General features: G+C 54.0%; 1 protein-coding gene across 10 annotated transcripts in view; it reads right to left on the bottom strand.

Annotated features, from left to right (window-relative positions):
• The window catches only part of KCNJ16 (potassium inwardly rectifying channel subfamily J member 16), an 803,454-nt gene that overhangs the window by 686,384 nt on the left and 91,512 nt on the right, over positions 1 to 25,558 (bottom strand). For 3 of the 10 annotated variants that reach the window (XR_011305161.1, XM_069655090.1, XM_069655086.1), the window contains exon 2: positions 19,172 to 19,383. The exons of the other annotated variants lie outside the window; for them this stretch is intronic. The gene's annotated coding sequence lies outside the window, so the exon portion shown is untranslated. The remainder of the gene's footprint in view (positions 1 to 19,171; positions 19,384 to 25,558) is intronic. 10 annotated transcript variants of the gene reach the window in all.

Raw genomic sequence — 25,558 nt, 5'->3', positions numbered from 1 at the left:
CAATTATTGAATAATCTGCCTCCAGTGGTGTTTGAGGCAAAATCGGATGGTGCCCCACTACATAAAACAAGAAGTGGATGTTCCCAAAGTGGGGAACTCCCGTCCCCTGCACACTGTCTAAGATCTGTCAAAACAGACCAATCATTTTTAACCATATGGTGTCTGATATACAAAACACCATATGTAGTTAATGCTCTTCAAATGTATTTATATACTGTTCATCAAAAATAATTGAAATGGAATTCTTTCATAAGTATTAATAAACCAAAACTTTCATGATTAACACAAAAGCTTCAATTTAATTCATCATTTGATGGCCCAACGCGTTTCGAGTATTCACTCTTCATCAGGGGCAAAATTCACAATTTTCAAAGTTTCTACAAAAGCAAAAACAAATTACGGAAGAAAGTATTAATGAATAATATAATAAAACTTAAACAAATCTACTGTACAACAACAGTTTGTGGCGATCAAAACAATATACATCTTCAAACCAAGCATGATAAATGCATGATATGGGTAACATCTATGTAGTGCTTCAATATTGACACCAACATTGTTATCAACCAAATGATGTACATTTTAGATTAAATTAGTGAATTCAACACTCCAATCGGTCCAGAAAACTAAGGACTATTTATTTGAACCAAACCTGTAGATAAGTGTATGATTAAAAGATGTGAAGAGAAGTGAATTCTGCTGACCTTGTGTTTAGGATGTATTTTTCAAACTGGAATAGAACGTTTTCTTAAAAAGGATGAAAAACATCTGGCATCATATGTGGGAGGGGCTATCACCCAGGGAATACAGGATACTACCTGTAAGAAATAGTAATTGGGGATATTACCATCGGGAAGCAGGTGAGTGCTGCGCAGGGCAAGCCGACCCCAGATGCCCCCCACAAAGGAATTTCTGTGCCCCCAGGCCCCTGTACCCTCTTTGCGTCCCCGCTCCTTCCTGGATCCCTGCTCCCGCCTCCCATCCCGCCCCCCGTTCCCCATTGGCTAACTGGGCCCGTGGGCTCGGGTCTAGCGACCCGCAGCAGCCTCCCTGCTTCCTTTACCATCGGGAAGCAGGTGAGTGCTGCGCAGGGCAAGCCGACCCCAGATGCCCCCCACAAAGGAATTTCTGTGCCCCCAGGCCCCTGTACCCTCTTTGCGTCCCCGCTCCCCGCTCCTTCCTGGATCCCTGCTCCCGCCTCCCATCCCGCCCCCCGTTCCCCATTGGCTAACTGGGCCCGTGGGCTCGGGTCTAGCGACCCGCGGCAGCCTCCCTGCTTCCTTTACCATCGGGAAGCAGGTGAGTGCTGCGCAGGGCAAGCCGACCCCAGATGCCCCCCACAAAGGAATTTCTGTGCCCCTTCCCCCCCCATGCCACCATTTTGGGGCCAGGAGGCCCTTGCTGCCTCCCTTCTGCACGGCAGCTTTCCTCCCTCAGTCCCGCCCCCTTTGTCCTCCCCTTGCCCTGATTCGTCCACCTCCCCTTTATCCCCGCCTTTCCCAGGGCAGCCCTCTGCCAGGCAGCCCCTCTGGCGAAGAGCCCGAAGGCAAAGGGCGGCTCCTACAGAGGCGAAGGGCCCCAAGGCAAAGGGCGGCTCCTACAGAGGCGAAGGGCCCCAAGGCAAAGGGCGGCTCCTACAGAGGCGAAGGGCCCCAAGGCAAAGGGCGGCTCCTACAGAGGCGAAGGGCCCCAAGGCAAAGGGCGGCTCCTACAGAGGCGAAGGGCCCCAAGGCAAAGGGCGGCTCCTACAGAGGCGGCTCCAGGATGTGTCAGCAGGTGTCCGCAGGGGACGCCAAGGAAGCCAACAAACACCAACAAAAACCGTGAGTGTGGCATGGGTGGGGAGTAGAGCAATCACTCTACTCCAGAAAACCCCCGCCACTCTATCTTACCTACCAATAACATAGAGTGCCGTAATGCTAGCATGTCCACTCTTAGATGGAATTGTGAATGTTAGCATGTCCACTCTTAGATGGAATTGTGAATGTTAGCATGTCCACTCCTTGATGGAATTGTGAGTGTTAGCATGTCCACTCCTTGATGGAATTGTGAATGTTAGCATGTCCACTCCTTGATGGAATTGTGAATGTTAGCATGTCCACTCCTTGATGGAATTGTGAATGTTAGCATGTCCACTCCTTGATGGAATTGTGAATGTTAGCATGTCCACTCCTTGATGGAATTGTGAATGTTAGCATGTTCTTAGATGGAATTGTGAATGTTAGCATGTCTACTCTTAGATGGAATTGTGAATGTTAGCATGTCCACTCCTTGATGGAATTGTGAGTGTTAGCATGTCCACTCTTAGATGGAATTATGAATGTTAGCATGTTCCACTCTTAGATGGAATTGTGAATGTTAGCATGTCCACTCCTTGATGGAATTGTGAATGTTAGCATGTCCACTCCTTGATGGAATTGTGAGTGTTAGCATGTCCACTCTTAGATGGAATTGCGAATGTTAGCATGTCCACTCTTAGATGGAATTGTGAATGTTAGCATGTCCACTCCTTGATGGAATTGTGAGTGTTAGCATGTCCACTCTTAGATGGAATTATGAATGTTAGCATGTTCCACTCTTAGATGGAATTGTGAATGTTAGCATGTCCACTCTTAGATGGAATTGTGAATGTTAGCATGTCCACTCCTTGATGGAATTGTGAGTGTTAGCATGTCCACTCCTTGATGGAATTGTGAGTGTTAGCATGTCCACTCTTAGATGGAATTATGAATGTTAGCATGTCCACTCTTAGATGGAATTGTGAATGTTAGCATGTCCACTCTTAGATGGAATTGTGAATGTTAGCATGTCCACTCTTAGATGGAATTGTGAATGTTAGCATGTCCACTCTTAGATGGAATTGTGAATGTTAGCATGTCCACTCCTTTATGGAATTGTGAATGTTAGCATGTCCACTCCTTTATGGAATTGTAAATGTTAGCATGTTCTTAGATGGAATTGTGAATGTTAGCATGTCCACTCTTAGATGGAATTGTGAATGTTAGCATGTCCACTCCTTGATGGAATTGTGAATGTTAGCATGTCCACTCTTAGATGGAATTATGAATGTTAGCATGTCCACTCCTTGATGGAATTGTGAATGTTAGCATGTCCACTCTTAGATGGAATTATGAATGTTAGCATGTCCACTCTTAGATGGAATTGTGAATGTTAGCATGTCCACTCTTAGATGGAATTGTGAATGTTAGCATGTCCACTCTTAGATGGAATTGTGAATGTTAGCATGTCCACTCCTTTATGGAATTGTGAATGTTAGCATGTCCACTCCTTTATGGAATTGTAAATGTTAGCATGTTCTTAGATGGAATTGTGAATGTTAGCATGTCCACTCTTAGATGGAATTGTGAATGTTAGCATGTCCACTCCTTGATGGAATTGTGAGTGTTAGCATGTCCACTCCTTGATGGAATTGTGAGTGTTAGCATGTCCACTCTTAGATGGAATTATGAATGTTAGCATGTCCACTCCTTGATGGAATTGTGAATGTTAGCATATCCACTCTTAGATGGAATTATGAATGTTAGCATGTCCACTCTTAGATGGAATTGTGAATGTTAGCATGTCCACTCTTAGATGGAATTGTGAATGTTAGCATGTCCACTCTTAGATGGAATTGTGAATGTTAGCATGTCCACTCTTAGATGGAATTGTGAATGTTAGCATGTCCACTCCTTTATGGAATTGTGAATGTTAGCATGTCCACTCCTTTATGGAATTGTGAATGTTAGCATGTTCTTAGATGGAATTGTGAATGTTAGCATGTCCACTCTTAGATGGAATTGTGAATGTTAGCATGTCCACTCTTAGATGGAATTGTGAATGTTAGCATGTCCACTCCTTGATGGAATTGTGAGTGTTAGCATGTCCACTCTTAAATGGAATTATAAATGTTAGCATGTCCACTCTTAGATGGAATTGTGAATGTTAGCATGTCCACTCCTTGATGGAATTGTGAATGTTAGCATGTCCACTCCTTGATGGAATTGTGAATGTTAGCATGTCCACTCTTAGATGGAATTGTGAATGTTAGCATGTCCACTCTTAGACGGAATTGTGAATGTTAGCATGTCCACTCTTAGATGGAATTGTGAATGTTAGCATGTCCACTCCTTTATGGAATTGTGAATGTTAGCATGTCCACTCCTTTATGGAATTGTGAATGTTAGCATGTTCTTAGATGGCATTGTGAATGTTAGCATGTCCACTCTTAGATGGAATTGTGAGTGTTAGCATGTCCACTCTTAGATGGAATTGTGAATGTTAGCATGTCCACTCCTTGATGGAATTGTGAGTGTTAGCATGTCCACTCTTAGATGGAATTATGAATGTTAGCATGTCCACTCTTAGATGGAATTGTGAATGTTAGCATGTCCACTCCTGATGGAATTGTGAATGTTAGCATGTCCACTCCTTGATGGAATTGTGAATGTTAGCATGTCCACTCCTTGATGGAATTGTGAATGTTAGCATGTCCACTCCTTGATGGAATTGTGAATGTTAGCATGTTCTTAGATGGAATTGTGAATGTTAGCATGTCCACTCCTTGATGGAATTGTGAATGTTAGCATGTCCACTCCTTGATGGAATTGTGAATGTTAGCATGATCTTAGATGGAATTGTGAATGTTAGCATGTCCACTCTTAGATGGAATTGTGAATGTTAGCATGTCCACTCTTAGATGGAATTGTGAATGTTAGCATGTCCACTCCTTGATGGAATTGTGAATGTTAGCATGATCTTAGATGGAATTGTGAATGTTAGCATGTCCACTCTTAGATGGAATTGTGAATGTTAGCATGTCCACTCTTAGATGGAATTGTGAATGTTAGCATGTCCACTCCTTGATGGAATTGTGAATGTTAGCATGTCCACTCCTTGATGGAATTGTGAATGTTAGCATGTCCACTCTTAGATGGAATTGTGAATGTTAGCATGTCCACTCTTAGATGGAATTGTGAATGTTAGCATTTAGAAGTACGCCGGATAGCCCTCTGAGAAAGATACACTAGAATTTGCATTTAGAAGCTGTCCCTAATTAGCCTCTCTGTGAAAGTTGAATTTAAAATTGTTCCCACCTGCATTTAGAAGTGTTCTCAGTTGCATTCAGAGGCTGCGCCCGATAGCGTCTCTGTGAAAGTTGAATTTAGATCTGTCGCCACCCGCATTTAGAACTGCTCCCACCTCCATCTAGAAGTGTACCCAATTGCAGTTGAAGTTGCGCCGGATAGCCTCTCTGAGAAAGTTGAATTAGAATTGTTCCCTCTTGCATGTAGAAGTGTACCCAACGGCATTTAGAAGTGTACCCAATTGCATTTAGAAGCTGCACCCAATAGCCTCTCTGAGAAAGTCGAATTTAGAATTGTCCTCACCTGCATTAGAATTGTACCCAATTGCATTTAGAAGCTGCGCCCAATAGCCTTTCTGCGAAAGTTGAATTTAAATCCGTTACCACCCACATTAGAACTGCTCCCACCTGCTCCTGGAAGTGTATCCAATTAGAGTTGGAAGTTGCGCCGGTTAGCCTCTGTGAGAAAGTTGATTTAGAACTGTTCTCTCTTACATGTAGAAATGTACCCAACGGCATTTAGAAGTGTACCCAATTGCATTCAGAAGCTGCACCCAATAGCCTCTATGTGAAAGCTGAAATTTAGAACTGTTCCCACTTGCATTTAGAAGTGTACCCAGTTGCACCTGAAAGTTTGCACCCAATAGCCTCTCTGTGAAAGTTGAATAAAGAACTGTTCCCACTCGCAACTAGAACTGTACCCCGCACCTCCTCAGAGAAAGTTGAATTAGAATTGTACCCTCTTGCAATTAGAAGTGTATCCAACAGCATTTTAGAAATATACCCAATTGCATCTAGAAGCTGCACCCAATAGCCTATCTGATAGCTGATTGTAAAACGGTTCCCACCTTAATTTAGAAGTGTACCCAATAGCATTTTAGAAGTGTACCCAGTTACACTTGAAAGTTGCACCCAATAGCCTCTCTGTGAAAGTTGAATTCAGAACTGTTCCCAGCAGCGTTTAGAAGTGTACGAGGGTGTGAACTAGACGATGATAATGACTGAACGAATGTGTGGAGCGGACGAATATGAGGAACGGACGAATTTGTACAACAGACGATGCTTAATATGCTTTGGAATGAAGGAAACACTTGAAAACATACATCATACCACACCCCACGCTTACTCTCCCTCTTACACCATCACTCATCTAGAACACAGAGATACTATGACACCATTCGGTATAACTGTTCTCATATCCACATCTCTCTCTTACTCCACATCACTCTAAGTAATCATTGCTGGATTCACCCCCCCCAGCCAGGCGTTCTCCTCAGGCCTAACGCAGCCTCACTCGTTCTGGGTAAAACCGACCAGAGCAAACACATACTCCTGACCTCTCAACCACCACACGTACAACTAAAAAGCAGCTACCACTCGATTTCCGCACCAGCTGCACACATACCTAGTGCGCACACGCACTTTTGGACTCCCTCTACTCTCTATACTGACCGAACTTCGGTTCCCAAGGGCGTTCAACCTACCAGCGCCTTCAGACCATACCAATGGTATATAAGGCGCTATATCAATGCAAAATAACAATAACAATAACAATTAAGGGCTGAATACGCACATTTAACAAAAAGAAATTTATGTTAAAAAGAAGGTGCTAACCTTATTAGGTGTATATGCCACATGATGACACTCCAGCCACCGCAGTAGGTTCCAAAAGGAATGTATATCAAGCCCGTACTCTATTTCGATGAGTGATCAAAAAGACTCCACATCAGCGAACTGCATGGAGGGAAGAAAGAGTATACAAAAAGTACTTAGTCTCATGGTGTAATGGAACGGGTCTACAGTAACCCAGAATATAAATCAATTCAAGACTTACTTATTTACACGAAAAAGAAGTCATTCCGCAGAACACGCGAAGAATCACAGGAGCAGGCGCCGCCTCTGCTGGATGTTAAGGTTTTTATCGTTGTCCACCTAATATAGCATCATTAGGGTGACGATTGTGCGTCCTACGTCACACACGTCATAGCGTGATCCCGTCACGGGAGCTGACGTCATCGTGCGCATGCGTTGTGCTATTGTCCGGTAATTAGCATGATTGAAATGAAAGACGGGGCCGCGTCAGAATTAGATGTGTCAGAAGTACATGAGCGTGATGACAGCTAAAGTTCTCATATACGATTGTAAGGTTAAGTGGAAGGCATACGAATGCATTCCGATCGGATCAGTATTTATATACTGTTCATCAAAAATAATTGAAATGGAATTCTTTAATAAGTATTAATAAACCAAAACATTCATGATTCTGATCGGAATGCATTCGTATGCATTCCACTTCTCCTTACAATCGTATATGAGAACTTTAGCTGTCATCACGCTCATGTACTTCTGACACATCTAATTCTGACGCGGCCGCGTCTTTCATTTCAATCATGCTAATTACCGGACAATAGCACGACGCATGCGCAGGATGACGTCAGCTCCCGTTGACGGGATAACGCTATGACACGTGTGACGTAGGACACGCAATCGTCACCCTAATGACGCTATATTAAGTGGACAACGATAAAAACCTTAACATCAAGCAGCGGCAGCGCCTGCTCCTGTGATTCTGCGCGGAACGACTTCTTTTTCGTGTAAATAAGTAAGTCTTGAATTGATTTATATTCTGGGTTACTGTAGACCCGGTCCATTAAACCATGAGACTAACAGGCCGATTCATGCAATAATTAGCGCGGCGCAAGTGGGCAAAAACATGCGAATCGCAGTGGAATAGCGAAATCGCAGTGGAATAGCGAAAATCGCAGTGCAATTGCGAAAATCGCACGAAAAGCAGCGCACGTCGATTCATGGAAGGCCGTGCGCGAGAAAACCAGCGGATGTGCGATAAAAAAGTGCGCGGCGCACGTTGGCGCACAGGCCATCTAACAGCGTGCGCCAGGTCACAGCGAAAATTGCACAGGCCACAGCGAAATTCGCACATAGCGCGGCGCACGCAACAAAAGTAGGCGGAACACGGGCGTAACACTCGGAATGGGTAACAACTTGCCAAAACGTGGGCGTCACGGGGGAAGTACAGGGCACAAGTGCGCGGAACGCCCACACGCTCGCCTACAACACGTATTCATGGAATAGAATAGGGCAAAAAAGCGCACGCTCAAACCAGCGCACAGGCACAAACACGACCGCCACAAGAAAGCAGGCGGTAGCGTCTCTGCGGCTGTAAGAAATGTGCGCCAAAAGGTGCGCCAACAAATAGCACCTATATACTGCCATGATGAATGTCCCATACTGTGGCCCTCCAGGAAAAATGACGTGCAAAGGGGTACCCACAAACACAGACACCCGCTGACAAAAAATACGTGTGCGTGTATACCCGGGTGCACGGGAAGTCTCACACGCGATTTGCAGGGTACGTGCATCACAGGGGTTCGCGTGAAGTTAATCACGCGATCGGGCCTGGGGGAGCGGGCTACGTGTATTTCAGGGGTTCGCGTGAAATTTCTCACGCGATCGGGCCTGGGGGAGGGTGCTACGTGTATTTCAGGGGTTCGCGTGAAGTTTCACACGCGATCGGGCCTGGGGGAGCGGGCTACGTGTATTTCAGGGGTGCGCGGGAAGTTCCACACGCGAATAGCCTGGGCGCGTGTATTTCAGGGGTGCGCGGGGAGTTCCACACGCGAATAGCCTGGGTGCGTGTATTTCAGGGGTGCGCGGGAAGTTCCACACGCGAATAGCCTGGATGCGTCTATTTCAGGGGTGCGCGGGAAGTTCCACACGCGAATAGCCTGGGCGCGTGTATTTCAGGGGTGCGCGGGAAGTTTTACACGCGATTTCTGCACGGTACGTGTATTTCAGGGGTGCCGGGGAGTCCCACATGTGATTTGACAGTGTGGGTCCTCCCAGGTGTACCCTGTACACCCTCCACGGCCCCTGCAGGCAGCCCACACCACAGGGGACTACCCTGCATCCCTGGTCATGTCCCGCAGGCAGCCCACACAACATGGGCATGCCCCCCAGCAAAGGCACATGTCTCCTTGAACTAATGAACACCAACTCATGTCCCCTTGCACCCCCACCCCCCAGCACTGTGGGGCACCTGCCAGCAGGCCCCCACCCATGTCCAACTCATGTCCCCCACCACCCCCACCCCCCAGCACTGTGGGGCACCTGCCAGCAGGCCCCCACCCATGTCCAACTCATGTCTCCCACCACCCCCACCCCCCAGCCACCAGGGGCACCCTCCACCAGGCCCCCACTCATGTCTCCCACCACCCCCACACCCAAGCAGTGCAGGGGCACCCTCCACCAGGCCCCCACTCATGTCTACCACCACCCCCACCCCCCCAGCCACCAGGGGCAGCCTCCACCAGGCCCCCACTCATGTCTCCCACCACCCCCACACCCCAGCCACCAGGGGCACCCTCCACCCGGCCCCCACTCATGTCTCCCACCACCCCCACCCCCCAGCCACCAGGGGCACCCTCCACCAGGCCCCCACTCATGTCTCCCACCACCCCCACACCCCAGCCACCAGGGGCACCCTCCACCAGGCCCCCACTCATGTCACCCACCACCCCCACACCCCAGCAGTGCAGGGGCAGCCTCCACCAGGCCCCCACTCATGTCTCCCACCACCCCCACCCCCCAGCACTGTGGGGCACCTGCCAGCAGGCCCCCACCCATGTCCAACTCATGTCTCCCACCAACCCCACCCCCCAGCCACCAGGGGCACCCTCCACCAGGCCCCCACTCATGTCTCCCACCACCCCTACACCCCAGCCACCAGGGGCACCCTCCACCAGGCCCCCACTCATGTCTCCCACCACCCCCACCCCCCAGCCACCAGGGGCACCCTCCACCAGGCCCCCACTCATGTCTCCCAACACCCCCACCCCCCAGCCACCAGGGGCACCCTCCACCAGGCCCCCACTCATGTCTCCCACCACCCCCACCCCCCAGCCACCAGGGGCACCCTCTACCAGGCCCCCACTCATGTCTCCCACCACCCCCACCCCCCAGCCACCAGGGGCACCCTCCACCAGGCCCCCACTCATGTCTCCCACCACCCCCACCCCCCCAGCACTGTGGGGCACCTGCCAGCAGGCCCCCACCCATGTCCAACTCATGTCTCCCACCACCCCCACCCCCCAGCCACCAGGGGCACCCTCCACCAGGCCCCCACTCATGTCTCCCACCACCCCCACCCCCCAGCCACCAGGGGCACCCTCCACCAGGCCCCCACTCATGTCTCCCACCACCCCCACCCCCCAGCCACCAGGGGCACCCTCCACCAGGCCCCCACTCATGTCTCCCACCACCCCCACCCCCCAGCCACCAGGGGCACCCTCCACCAGGCTCCCACTCATGTCTCCCACCACCCCCACCCCCCAGCCACCAGGGGCACCCTCCACCAGGCCCCCACTCATGTCTCCCACCACCCCCACCCCCCAGCCACCAGGGGCACCCTCCACCAGGCCCCCACTCATGTCTCCCACCACCCCCACCCCCCCAGCACTGTGGGGCACCTGCCAGCAGGCCCCCACCCATGTCCAACTCATGTCCCCCACCACCCCCACCCCCCAGCACTGTGGGGCACCTGCCAGCAGGACCCCACCCATGTCCAACTCATGTCTCCCACCACCCCCACCCCCCAGCCACCAGGGGCACCCTCCACCAGGCCCCCACTCATGTCTCCCACCACCCCCACCCCCTCAGCACTGTGGGGAACCTGCCAGCAGGCCCCCACCCATGTCCAACTCATGTCTCCCACCACCCCCACCCCCCAGCCACCAGGGGCACCCTCCACCAGGCCCCCACTCATGTCTCCCACCACCCCCACCCCCCCAGCACTGTGGGGCACCTGCCAGCAGGCCCCCACCCATGTCCAACTCATGTCCCCCACCACCCCCACCCCCCAGCACTGTGGGGCACCTGCCAGCAGGCCCCCACCCATGTCCAACTCATGTCTCCCACCACCCCCACCCCCCAGCCACCAGGGGCACCCTCCACCAGGCTCCCACTCATGTCTCCCACCACCCCCACCCCCCAGCCACCAGGGGCACCCTCCACCAGGCCCCCACTCATGTCTCCCACCACCCCCACCCCCCCAGCACTGTGGGGCACCTGCCAGCAGGCCCCCACCCATGTCCAACTCATGTCTCCCACCACCCCCACCCCCAGCCACCAGGGGCACCCTCCACCAGGCCCCCACTCATGTCTCCCACCACCCCCACCCCCCCAGCACTGTGGGGCACCTGCCAGCAGGCCCCCACCCATGTCCAACTCATGTCCCCCACCACCCCCACCCCCCAGCACTGTGGGGCACCTGCCAGCAGGCCCCCACCCATGTCCAACTCATGTCTCCCACCACCCCCACCCCCCAGCCACCAGGGGCACCCTCCACCAGGCTCCCACTCATGTCTCCCACCACCCCCACCCCCCAGCCACCAGGGGCACCCTCCACCAGGCCCCCACTCATGTCTCCCACCACCCCCACACCCCAGCAGTGCAGGGGCAGCCTCCACCAGGCCCCCACTCATGTCTCCCACCACCCCCACACCCCAGCAGTGCAGGGGCAGCCTCCACCAGGCCCCCACTCATGTCTCCCACCACCCCCACACCCCAGCAGTGCAGGGGCAGCCTCCACCAGGCCCCCACTCATGTCTCCCACCACCCCCACCCCCCAGCACTGTGGGGCACCTGCCAGCAGGCCCCCACCCATGTCCAACTCATGTCTCCCACCACCCCCACCCCCCAGCCACCAGGGGCACCCTCCACCAGGCCCCCACTCATGTCTCCTACCACCCCCACCCCCCCAGCACTGTGGGGCACCTGCCAGCAGGCCCCCACCCATGTCGAACTCATGTCTCCCACCACCCCCACCCCCCAGCCACCAGGGGCACCCTCCACCAGGCCCCCACTCATGTCTCCCACCACCCCCACCCCCCAGCACTGTGGGGCACCTGCCAGCAGGCCCCCACCCATGTCCAACTCATGTCTCCCACCACCCCCACCCCCCAGCCACCAGGGGCACCCTCCACCAGGCCCCCACTCATGTCTCCCACCACCCCCACACCCCCAGCACTGTGGGGCACCTGCCAGCAGGCCCCCACCCATGTCCAACTCATGTCTCCCACCACCCCCACCCCCCAGCACTGTGGGGCACCTGCCAGCAGGCCCCCACCCATGTCCAATCCATGCCCCCCTGCATCTGGGTCCCAACATTCCCCAATCATGTCCGTAATGCCCATCCTCCCCTGCCAAAAGGCCCAACCAACTATCACACCCACCCACATATCAAAGGCAATTACATGTTACACCCCCAATTTAAATAATGCAATTGAACACATGTCTGTCACACACAATGGCTGCAAGTGAATGACAAAACACCCAACATGACATGCCTGAAAGCAATGAGATGATACGACACATTGAAGAATAAAAAAAATAATGTATTGAACAGCAATTAGAATGGAAATGAAATAAGAAAAAACACAAAGCAAATCAAACAAAACAAGATGAATGTCGAAGAAAATAATCTGAAAAATAAAAATAAGCCAACGAAGAACCATGAAGAAGATCATCCTGGGTCCATGAGCCCAACCAAATTAAACCTAACTATGACTACTAACTAAAAACTGAACTATATACAAAAAAGTGGTGCATTGTCCAATCGCTACCAAAAAAAATCAAAAAAACAAAGGAAACCTAACCCTAACTATACAACTATATACAAAGGCAGCGGGCTATTCGGACGGCTCACTGGTTGTTGTCATGGGCCAGGGCATCATCGAACTCCTGGTCAATGGCTTGGAGGCGGGCATGTTCCCTGGCCCCGAGGTCCCGCAGGGATAACGCAGTGTCAAGCTCAAACTCCCTGCGAAGACCCTCGAGGCACTCAGCCCGCCTCAGCGCCCTCCGCATGGAGTCCTCCGCCCTGACCATCGTGAGCCGTTCCTCCTCTGCCCGCTGCCGCTCCGCACCTATCCGCTGGCACAACCGCTCCCACACAGAAGCCACTCCCATTCCAGGGTTCTCCTGCCCTCCGGCCGATGCCTGCACCCCTGATGTTGATGGCCCCGAGCCATGATGCCTCCCACGTTGAGCCTGCTGCTGCCTCCGACGCAACTGCCTGTGCCAGCACGACGGCATCCAGGCTGATGGAAACCACCGACGCCGTCGTGCACGTGCCCTGCCCGATGATGCCGTCACATCCTCCATCTGCTGGGGTCCAGTTGCTCTGGTGTCCACCCCTGCTGGATCTCTGACTCCCGACTGTGGCAGGGATGGGATCCCCACCGAGCTGGCTGCATTGGTCGGGGCAGGTCCACAGGGGGCCCTGGTGGCATCTGGGCTGGAAGACGGCAAGGAGAACGACTGGTGGATAGCCTGCACAGAGGAGGAGAGGGCCGCCACATTGGCCAACACATGCAGGAAACCCCCGAACATGGCCGATCCCAATTGGGCCACGTCGGCACGGTGCACTTCGTGATGCCGTGCGTGCTCCTCCCGGGAAGCACGCACGGCATCACGAATCACAGCCGTGCGCATCGCGACCCCAATCAGGACCTTCTCCGCACGGCCAGGGGTTCCCACGTCCGCAGGTGGAGGGGAGTCAGGTGACATGGACATCCCCTCTACCTGCGGACAGGCCTGGGACGGGGCATCCCTGCTGGTGCATGGTGGTGCACTCACAGGGTCAGGGACAGCGACATGCACAGGCCCCTCCACGGTGACCTGTGCTGACTCCTGCCCCTGGCCCTGGACTGCACCACTTGCACCAGCAGGGATGCCCCCACCAGGCCCCATGTGTGCCCCAGTGGCGGCCTCCTCCTCCTCTGTGCAAACCACCAACCTGGATGGCTCCTCACCGTCTCCCACCGTAGCAGGCCCCTGTGGGGGCTCACCCACCCCTTCCGCTGCTGCCGTGGGGGCATCCCCGCCGCCTTGCTCCACAGCGCCGTCTCCGCCCTCCTCTTCACTAGCCGCTGCGTAGAGGGAGACAAAGAACACAAGCATCAGGGCACTGTACAATGGTCCCCTAGACAGGAAGCAATAGCAGATGAGCACCACTGTCAAAGTACACTTCCATCATGTCCCTCCACAACACATGGGTCAGTCCAGGCAAAACACACACAGTAACAGGCATGGTGCATGCCATGGACATTTCCATGCATGTCCAATGGACTCTTGAAACATTCAATTATATGTAACTCACATGCATCATGGCTCATGCCTATCACATGCACACACTTCACCTCAGTCACATCCATCTGGCCCCAAACACACCAAACACAGCGGATACAAGGGTAATTTGGCTGCTTTACTGAATCTGTGCATTGTCACACACATGTGTCATGCATCCATGGCATGCACAAGTCACAGACACGCAGGTCAGGCACACAGACATGGCTACCATATATGTACCTGGCATCAGCACCCATCCCTCACCCCCACCCATGTCCAGGTACAGAGACTGGCATGCTCTCATGTTCAAAATCTGCATAGGGCTCCCCATGCGGCATTTCAACACATGCAACAACCATGTGGGTCACACATCACTGGTCGCACATGCATTACCATGATGTCCCTGCACACATACATGCATACATGGCCTATGGCACACATACAGGCAAGTATCATAGAACCAGCACACCGCAACATGCCCTGTCTCACACAGTAATGCATGGACACTTACCGCTCAACTCCAGACGGGCCTCCCTCTCAAGGATCTGGGCGTGGAGCGCTGGGCGTACGCGTTCCAGGACCCTCATCTGGATGGAACTCATGCAGCCCCGGCCCCCCTCCACAAGGCGCCGGGCCTTCACAAGGGTCCTGGACCTCAAGTCCTCCCAGCGCTTCTTGATCTTCAGGACGTCGCGGGTTGCCACCCCCTCCGCGTTGATGGCAACCACACAGTCGGCCCAGATCCTCTGCCGTCCTTCCTTGCTGGCGCGGGACGATCCAAAGAGGGCATCATACTGCCCCAGGACATGCTCCACCAGGACACCAACTTCGGTGACAGTGAAGCTGGTGCCCCTCTGCCCCTCTGGCCTGGGGTTGCCACTGGTGCCAGATGTGGAAGTGCCCGACATGGCAACCCCAGAGGCAGGTGTGGGTGGGCAACTGGGTCCTGGGGCTGGGCTGTGGAGCGATGTAATCCCAGTCGGGAGTCTTCAGTTCCAGCAGGGGTGGACACAGCAACTGGACCCCTGCAGATGGCTGATGTGCAGGCACCAAATGGCAGGGCACGCTGGCAGCAGGCAGGCAGGCAGGCAGCAGCAGATGGCACGTGGGAGGCTGCTCGGGGCACGGGGGGCAGTAACTCGGCCTTCTGGGCAGGAGCGTGGTCTTCCGTGTGTTTTCGCGTGGCCAGCTTGATACGGAGTGATTTGGCACGTGAAAATCCTGCACGTCAGCGTGAAATCCGAGGAAAGGCCCTTAGCGCGTAAGCGCGTCAGCACGCATACGCGATTCTATTGGACCAGAGTCCCTCAGCGCGTAAGCACGTCTGTGACGTGACCCGCACGGGTGTTCCCCACTCAGCACGTGATGACGGGGCACACGTGGAGATACTGCACGTCAGAGTGCCATCGCGTGTAATTGGACAAAAGTGCGCGTACACGCGATTGGCCTATGTACGTGTATTTAATGGGTGCGCGGGCACTTACATACGCAAGTACGTCAGCGAACCTGTATCCCGTGGTGCGTGTGAATTTCCACACGCTATTGGACTGGAAACTGGATTCCAGGGGTGCGCGGGTCACACGCTGTATCCCGTGGTGCGTGTGAATTTCCACACGCTATTGGACTGGGAACTGGATTCCAGGGGTGCGCGGGTCACGCGCTGTATCCCGTGGTGCGTGTGAATTTCCACACGCTATTGGACTGGGAACTGGATTCCAGGGGTGCGCGGGTCACACGCTCGCCTAGAACACGCGCAAAGCATACATTTGCGGACTTTAACAATAACAAGCTCAGACGCCAGGATGAACATACTGTTCCTAGCAGCAGTGGCAGTGGGCTACCAAAGGAGGAGGAGGAGGATAGTCAGGGCCAGAATATTCACACCCAGAACCAGCCTTTTCGGGATGCCTGATGACCAGGTGTATGGGAGGTACAGGTTTCCACCACACATTATACTGGACCTGGTGAGTGAGTGGGAGGATGACCTCACATCACCCACCCTGTGCTCCCAAGCACTCAGCCCCCTGGAGAAGGTCCTCAATGTACTGCACTTCTTAGCCACTGGATCATTTCAGCGGACAAGTGCCATAGTGGGTGGGGTGTCACAGGCCACCCAGTCACGCTGCCTACACCAGGTCTTGAACATCATCACTGCACGGCCATCAGTCCGCAGGCACATATACCTGCCCAGAACACCTGCAGAAAGGCATGCTGCCGCCCTGGATTTTTACGCTGTGGCACGATTCCCCAAAGTGCTAGGTGCCATCGACTGCACCCATGTGGCTCTACGTCCCCCCAGGGCATCTGAGCACATCTATAGGAACCGCAAGCACTGGCATTCCATCAACGTGCAGGTAGCATGTAATGCCAAGGGAATCATCACCTCAGTATATGCCAACTATCCCGGCTCCACCCACGACAGCTTCATTTACCGAATGTCCACCCTAAGCCGGGACCTAGAAGCTGGGCGGCATGGCGATACATGGCTGCTTGGTGAGTATGTATGCCACTGCACATGCATGCATGTTGGATACTGAGCAAGGTCACAACCCCACCAATGATACCAATCACCACCTCCACAGGGGACAGTGCCTACCCTCTCAGCCCCCACATGATGACGCCAATTCGGAACCCCACCACGCCACCCCAGGTAAGATATAACACAGCCCACATTACAACCAGGGGCATAGTGGAGCGCACATTCGGAGTGCTAAAGTCACGCTTTCGCTCCCTTGACCGTTCTGGCGGGCAGCTGTTATATGCTCCCCCAGTAGTGTGCAGGATCATAGTGGCAGCACGTGTCCTGCACAACGTTGCAACACGCCGGGGCCTGGCCGTGGACATGGTGGTGGCCCCACATCCCCAACCACATGCACAGCCGCTGCACATGGGAGGGGAAAGGGCACGGGGGGAGGCAGCCCGTACACAGCTAGTGGCTAATTACTTCACATAGAAATCACACCCCTGTGGAGTGCACACTGCCCTGGCACATTCCATCTGACAATCAATGATGACTCAACCTGACACTGATCCTGAATGTCTGGAGAATGAACCGTCAAAACCATATCAGCCTGAGATTGTTCACCTGGAAGTGTCACAATTTGTGCATCCCTACCCACACAGACACCACCAATGCAGTTTTGTGAAGTTACACATTGAAGCAGCTAAAATGAATACCCACTTGCAAAATGCAACAAGAGGACAGTGCCATGTCAGCCAACCCAACCCCAGCACCGCCACATGACACACCGTGCCATGTCATGCTAATTGCAGGTAAACAAAGTAATCCCCACAACATGACATCAGTCTCACTATGTACAGTGGCACTATTAGAAACCTGCAACACCTGAAATGCTCACAGCAATGCCGGACCAACAACATACTTGAGCACGTAGTACCATTAACATGACATCACAAATGTTACATATTAGTAGTCTCACCACCTGGAAATGCCTGCACTCCCACCACTACCAACTGTGCAGTGTTGTCGCCATGTAGAGTTGTAGGTGCACTGCTGCCAACATGGACCCCATCTCCAGACTAGAGGTCCTTGTGTGGACATGAGGAAGGGACCTGCAAATTGGGAGGTAGACACAGAAGAAGAGTTACACATCAATGCAACATGCAGTGTACAACACAACAGCAATATGCACTAGGAATGTATACACAGTATTGACTACAGACTGCCCACACAGCTCATGGGAGTCCAACGTCACTGTGTAATTCACTGTCACTTGGGCACACCCTTTACAAGCCCATGGAAACGGGAAGCAGGAGGGGTGTGTGTGACTCAAACCCAAGCATCTGAACCAAATACATTACAAGCCTGCATGTGCCCAGCCACAATGCAGCGTATGCCCACAGGAACCACGGAAGCCAACAGATCGTCCCAAAAAAATTGGGAATAAAAGAAATCAAAATAAAAATAAAAATAAGAAACAATCAAAAATGGCCATTGATGGGCCCGGGGGGGTTGGGGAGGCCACCCAGGAGGTCCGAGGACAGGATGCACACCAGAACCCACCTGCGTGGATCCTGGGAAGATAAAACACCTCCATGGGCTCATGGCCCACACGGCTACCCTATTGTGGGAGTATCACTGCTGTCGCTATTATCACCCTGTGCAGCTGCATCCGGAGGTGGTTGCACTATGGGAGGCAGCCCACGCAAGGCCCTAGTCTGCTCCTCCATGGCTGCAAGCATGCGGGTGTGGTAGGTCTGGTTCTGGAGGATGAGTGTGCGGAGGTCCCCATGCAACAACTCACGGGATGCCCGGACCTCCGCCCTCGTTGCCTGAATCTCAGCTGAGAGCGTACGGGTGAGACGCTCCAGCTGCTGTTCTGTCCTTTGGTGTGTTGAAGCCTCAAGCTCAACAAGAGTCGTCCTGAGGTGAAGGAGCTCCTGCCTCAGGGCTTCCCTGTGGCCCTGGGACTCAATGGAGATGGCCTCCTGCAGAGTCGCCAGTGCCGCCCGCCTGTCCCTGTTGGACCCCAACATGTCCTCCCTGTGTGACTGGCAGATGGAGTCGGTTGCCTGCTCTAGTCGCTCCATCAGCCTTTCTGGGGGGACAATGGAAGTGGCCACCCTATCAATGGCCTGAGCCATCATCTCGGATGATGCAGCCTGTTGGGTTGCCATACCGTAAATGGATTGCTCCCATGCGGTATTGCCGGGTGGCGTACGGCCACCACGTCGGCGGGCACCACACCTGTCTGGGGCAAGGCGAACTGCGCCTTGCTGTGCCGGCACTGCCTGAGGCTGCAGGACTGCATTCCCCCTCTGATCTGCTGGCCCAGGAACAGGATCAGATGTCGCGGAGTGTGACCCTGCATCCTTAACCACCGAAGGCGTAGCTGCCAACACTGACATCCCCATGGAGGGTTCTGACCCTGGTGCAGGTGGGTGAGACAGAACAGAATCCCTCCCTGGAACACTCACCTGCGACGGCACGTAGGTCTCATCCGAATCAACACCTGAGTACAGCTCGGGGGAGGTGCAGCCAGAGACATCCCTTGAGAGCACGACCTGCAGCACTTGTGGGTTCTCCCCCACCACCACACCACGTCCCTCACTGGTGGTTGGTCGGCCCTCGGAGCCCTCCTGGGTCTGCACCATCTCCACAACCCCAGCAGTATCAGGTGCGTCTTCCCCTGCAAAGACATGAAAACAAAGAAATGGAAACAGGCATTAGCACCATGGCACACATTGAGGGCTGAGAAGCAAGAGAACCAGTACTTGATTGACACATGTCCCACATGACTAAAACCCTCCCATGCATGCACCCTCACTGCGTATGAAGTCCAGGCAAATGGCACACACTGATGACACCAAGATGGAAGATGAACACATTTTCTGCATGCTGCCTGGCAGTGGCATCACACATTGGCCTTTGATTGGCAGGTGAAACACACATGCCATCACACAGATGGCATGTGCCATTGCTATTGAGTGAAGATGGAGAGGAGGGCAGCACCTATTCATTCAGTCCAGTTCCCGCATGTAATAGCTTTTCTAATTCTAACAGGTCAGATTTTTCACCTGGAGCTGCCAGTCTGAAATGGTCCAATTGCACAGGGACATGTGTGTACAAATGATATCCAGGTAACAAAGTCACTCCACTTTACCATACCCATGTCAGACATGTGACTAGTGGACAGCGACATGCCTAGTGAAAGTGGTGGAATGCAAACAAACTGACTGAATGAACAGTGAAAGATAAGCAAATATGTTGTGGCAAGGTGACACTTCAAGGGCAACTGGCGTGCAGTTGGGCTAGATGTCTACTGTTGGCAGAAGGGATACTGCTATGGCCAAATGCAGCTGCGCAGGAAGGATTGCATGAAGCACATGGCTGACCCATACGACTCAGGCGCACACACTCTCACCTGGCACCCGAACAGAAGCCCTCACACACACACCATGCACATGGATGACACACACATGCATGGGCACTCACCGGACAATGCCTCGTAATCAGCCAGATCTCCCACGCCTTGGATCTGTTCCTCCGTGACGTAGGTCCCAGCGACTGACTCATGTGGAGTGAGTTCCATGTCTACTACTGGAGACCCACCTCCAGTCACTAGAGTTGCGGCATGACTTGAGGCCAGCTTACTCTTTGCCCTGCGCTTTAGGTCATTCCAGCGCTTATAGCAATCATTGGCTGTGCGCCTCACAATTCCAAGGGCACTTACGATGTCCGCAACGGTCTGCCAGTGTGCCTGGCGTTGTGCAGGTGTGGTCTTGGATCCTGCAACAATGACCATCTCGTTGTCATGTCCGGACACATACTCGACAAGTGCATTCAGTTCGTCATCCGTGAAGCTGGGCTTCCTGGACGGGCCGGACTGTGTAGCCGTGTCTGGGGCATCAGCCTGTGCCGGACGAGCACTCTTCCTCTTCCGCTTGGAAGGTGGTGGTGATCCTGAGTGTCCTTCGCCGCTCTGGACACTAGGGGCAGGAGCCCTGGTGGACTCTGTATCAGGAGTGTGGGATTGCACACTCAGCATGGGAGTTGGTGCAGGCATTAGCTCTAGTGTGATGGTGTCAGGGGGAATGTCAGCAGCATGGACTAGGACCGACACTGTCCTGGCTGGGTGTTATGAGGGCTGGGGTGGATGGAGCCTCAGCTGCCCCTGCAGCCTCTCCGCCCTGCCTCCTTGGTGCAGCAGATGACCTTGCTGCCCCAGATCCACGTGGCATGATGGCATCAACGTGCACCAGCGCACGTGTCGTAGCCCTGCTGACCTGGAAGTCAGCCATGGAGTCAGCCAGGTCTGGTGCCACAATGGGCTGGTCCAACAAGGGCTGAGCATGGATGGTGTCAGCCACATCAGCCTCAATGGGAGGGGGGGGGATTATGGGTGCCCGTGACTGGTCCTCCACACATGGGGGGACAGGCTCACCCTGCAAGTTACGACCACGTCCCCTACCGGATCCACCACGGCCACCACTTGTGGCTCTTCCACCTTTGCCACCCTTACGGAATCCTCGCCTCCCAGCCATGGCACTGATGTTAATGTGCGTATGGGAGTGGATGTAGACTATTGTCCTGGGCAATTGGGGGTCAAAGGGGTTGGGTACCAGATGGTAATTGTACCCTAGTGCTCTAGCAAGGCTGAATGTAACCCCTGGGGAAAGATGACGGGTCACGCAACGCACAGGAGGCCCAAAAAAGGGAGATGACGTGCACGCAACCCCTCCTAGACCACGTGTGCAGAAAGAAAAACCTGCACTACGCTGTGGCACCCAGAAACACAAGAATGAACGTATGCGTGTCACACGCAGCCTAGAATGACCTCTGAAGGGGTAGGCTACACACGGGGCTAGCACAGATGTTAGATACGTGCGTGACTCACCGTCTGCCAGGTAAACGAGCGTGTAAAAGGAGCACGTTTGGTTGGCAACACCCCCGCCAAAAGAAGATTTGTCCGCTGTCTGAGGAGACAGGACAACAGTAGAAGGGAACACTGTTTGAGGGAACAGGCCCAGGTAAACCAGTTAAAGAGAAAAAAGAGCAAAAGCTGTCAGAGGTAACAGGGAATACGAACTAGAAACGCCGTGAAGTAAATCGCGTGTGAAACGACAAGAAGTACAGAATTCACCCACTCGCTCTCCACGAAAAGCACGTACAAGGAAAACGTGTTATACACGTACCTTTTATACAGGCCCACACATCCAGCGTCACTTACGCGGCGTGTACGCGCTAGGGCCATTTCCACCTATTACATGCTTTGTCACTTCTGCGTGTAGGGCCATTTCCACCAATTACACGCTTTGTCACTTCTGCGTGTAGGGCCATTTCCACCAATCACACGCTTTGTCACTTCTGCGTGTAGGGCCATTTCCACCAATCACACGCGATTACACTCTGACGTGCAGTCTTTCCACGTGTGCTCTGTCATCACGTGCTGTGTGGGAAACACCTGTGCGGGTCACGTCACAGACGCGCTTACGCGCTGAGGGCCTTTCCTCAGTTTTCACGCTGACGTGCAGGATTTTCACGTGCAAAATCACTCCGTACCAAGCTGGCCACGCGTACGCACACGGAATACCACGCTCCTGCCCGGAAGGCCGAACTACTGCCCCCCAGAGCCCGAGCACGCTCCCACCTGCTGCTGCCTGACTGCCTGCTGCCCCTGCACTGCTGGGGGGTGGGGGTGATAGGGGACATGAGTGGGGGCCTGGTGGAGGCTGCCCCTGGTGGCTGGGGGGCGGGGGAGGTGGTAGACATGGGTGGGGGCCTGGTGGAGGCTTCCCCTGGTGGCTGGGGGGTGGGGGTGGGGTGGTAGACATGGGTGGGGGCCTGGTGGAGGCTGCCCCTGGTGGCTGGGGGGTGGAGGTGCAGGGGGACATGAGCAGGTGTGCAGGGTAGTCCCCTGTTTTGTGGGCTGCCTGCAGGGGCCGTGGAGGGTGTACAGGGAACACCTGTGAGGACCCACCCAGCCTAATCGCGTGTGTAACTTCCAACGCACCCCTGTAATACACGTACCCTGCTGAAGTCGCGTGTAAAACTTCCCGCGCACCCCTGAAATGCATGCGCCCAGGCTATTCGCGAGTGGGACTTCCCGCGCACCCCTGAAATACACGTAGCACGCTGGGAGACATGAGTGGGGGCCTGGTGGAGGCTGCCCCTGGTGGCTGGGGGGTGGGGGTGCAGGGGGACATGAGCAGGTGTGCGGGGTAGTCCCCTGTTTTGTGGGCTGCCTGCAGGGGTCGTGGAGGGTGTACAGGGAACACCTGTGAGGACCCACCCAGCCTAATCGCGTGTGTAACTTCCAACGCATCCCTGTAATACACGTACCCTGCTGAAGTCGCGTGTAAAACTTCCCGCGCACCCCTGAAATGCATGCGCCCAGGCTATTCGCGAGTGGGACTTCCCGCGCACCCCTGAAATACACGTAGCACGCTGGGAGACATGAGTGGGGGCCTGGTGGAGGCTGCCCCTGGTGGCTGGGGGGTGGGGGTGCAGGGGGACATGAGTGGGGGCCTGGTGGAGGGTGCCCCTGGTGGCTGGGGGGTGGGGGTGCAGGGGGACCTGAGTGGGGGCCTGGTGGAGGGTGCCCCTGGTGGCTGGGGGGCGGGGGTGGTGCTAGACATGGGTGGGGGCCTGGTGGAGGCTGCCCCTGGTGGCTGGGGGGTGGGGGTGGTGGTAGACATGGGTGGGGGCCTGGTGGAGGCTTCCCCTGGTGGCTGGGGGGTGGGGGTGGGGTGGTAGACATGAGTGGGGGCCTGGTGGAGGGTGCCCCTGGTGGCTGGGGGGTGGGGGTGGTGGGAGACATGAGTTGGACATGGGTGGGGGCCTGCTGGCAGGTGCCCCACAGTGCTGGGGGGGTGGGGGTGGTGGGAGACATGAGTGGGGGCCTGGTGGAGGGTGCCCCTGGTGGCTGGGGGGTGGGGGTGGTGGGAGACATGAGTTGGACATGGGTGGGGGCCTGCTGGCAGGTGCCCCACAGTGCTGGGGTGTGGGGGTGGTGGGTGACATGAGTGGGGGCCTGGTGGAGGCTGCCCCTGGTGGCTGGGGGGCGGGGGAGGTGGTAGACATGGGTGGGGGCCTGGTGGAGGCTTCCCCTGGTGGCTGGGGGGTGGGGGTGGGGTGGTAGACATGGGTGGGGGCCTGGTGGAGGCTGCCCCTGGTGGCTGGGGGGGGGTGGTGGTAGACATGGGTGGGGGCCTGGTGGAGGCTGCCCCTGGTGGCTGGGGGGTGGAGGTGCAGGGGGACATGAGCAGGTGTGCAGGGTAGTCCCCTGTTTTGTCGGCTGCCTGCAGGGGCCGTGGAGGGTGTACAGGGAACACCTGTGAGGACCCACCCAGCCTAATCGCGTGTGTAACTTCCCACGCACCCCTGTAATACACGTACCCAGCCAAATCGCGTGCGATAATTCCCGCGCACCCCTGTAATACACGTACCCAGCCAAATCGCGTGTAAAACTTCCCGTGTACCCCTGTAATACACGTACCCAGCCAAATCGCGTGTGATTATTCCCGCGTACCCCTGTAATACACGTGCCCTGGCTAATCGCGTGTAAAACTTCACGCGTACCCCTCTAATACACGTACCCTGGCCAATCGCGTGTTAAACTTCCCGCGTACCCCTGTAATACACGTGCCCTGGCTAATCGCGTGTAAAACTTCACGCGTACCCCTCTAATACATGTACCCTGGCCAATCGCGTGTTAAACTTCCCGCGTACCCCTGTAATACACGTGCCCTGGCTAATCGCGTGTAAAACTTCACGCGTACCCCTCTAATACACGTACCCTGGCCAATCGCGTGTTAAACTTCCCGCGTACCCCTGTAATACACGTACCCTGGCTAATCGCGTGTACAACTTCCCGCGTACCCCTGATATGTACGTTACCCGCTTTGCGTTCCTTGTTTGGCAGCCCTGTAAACTGGTCCAGGGTTAGCGCAGCCCTTTGCGATGTTTTAGCGATTTTGATGGCTTTTCCTTGCGCGAGGGCGTTCTTGGGGGCGTTACTGGCGCTGCTGCAGGGTCGCTGCGATACTCTGCACCACGGCTGGTTTGGGAGCCTAAAATCCATGAATACGCTGTGCGCGGAAATCGGTTTTAGCGCACGTGCCTGGCGCAGACAATCGCACGCGGACACTCTGCGCCAGCCGCTTGCGACACTTTTCTGCGAAATTCTATGAATTACCCTCTAAGTATTTTTTGTATACTCTTTCTTCCCTCCCATGTAGTTCGCTGATGTGGAGTCTTTTTGATCACTCATAGAAATAGAGTACGGGCTTGATATACATTCCTCTTGGAAACTACTGCGGTGGCTGGAGTGTCATCATGTGGCATATACACCTAATAAGGTTAGCACCTTCTTTTTAACATACATTTCTTTTTGTTAAATGTGCGTATTCAGCCCTTAATATCCCCGATTACTATTTCTTACTGGTAGTATCCTGTATTCCCTGGGTGAGAGCCCCGCCCACATATGATGCCGGACGTTTTTCATCCTTTTTAAGAAAACGTTCTATTCCAGTTTGAAAAATACATCCTAAATACAAGGTCAGCAGAATTCACTTCTCTTCACATCTTTTAATCATACAGTTATCTACAGGTTTGGTTCAAATAAATAGTCCTTAGTTTTCTGGACCGATTTCAGTATTGAATTCACTAATTTAATCTAAAATGTACATCATTAGGTTGATAACAATGTTGATGTCAATATTGAAGCACTACATAGATGTTAAGCATATCATGCATTTATCATGCTTGGTTTGAAGATGTATATTGTTTTGATTGCCACAAACTGTTGTTGCACAGTAGATTTGTTTAAGTTTTATTATATTATTCATTAATACTTTCTTCCG

The sequence above is a fragment of the Ambystoma mexicanum genome, chromosome 3q (genome assembly GCF_040938575.1).
Source record: "Ambystoma mexicanum isolate Mex_15411 chromosome 3q, UKY_AmexF1_1, whole genome shotgun sequence".
Classification (NCBI taxonomy): Eukaryota; Metazoa; Chordata; class Amphibia; order Caudata; family Ambystomatidae; genus Ambystoma; species Ambystoma mexicanum.
Note: the sequence above shows the minus strand (reverse complement) of the source record. Positions and strands in the feature narration are given on the sequence as shown.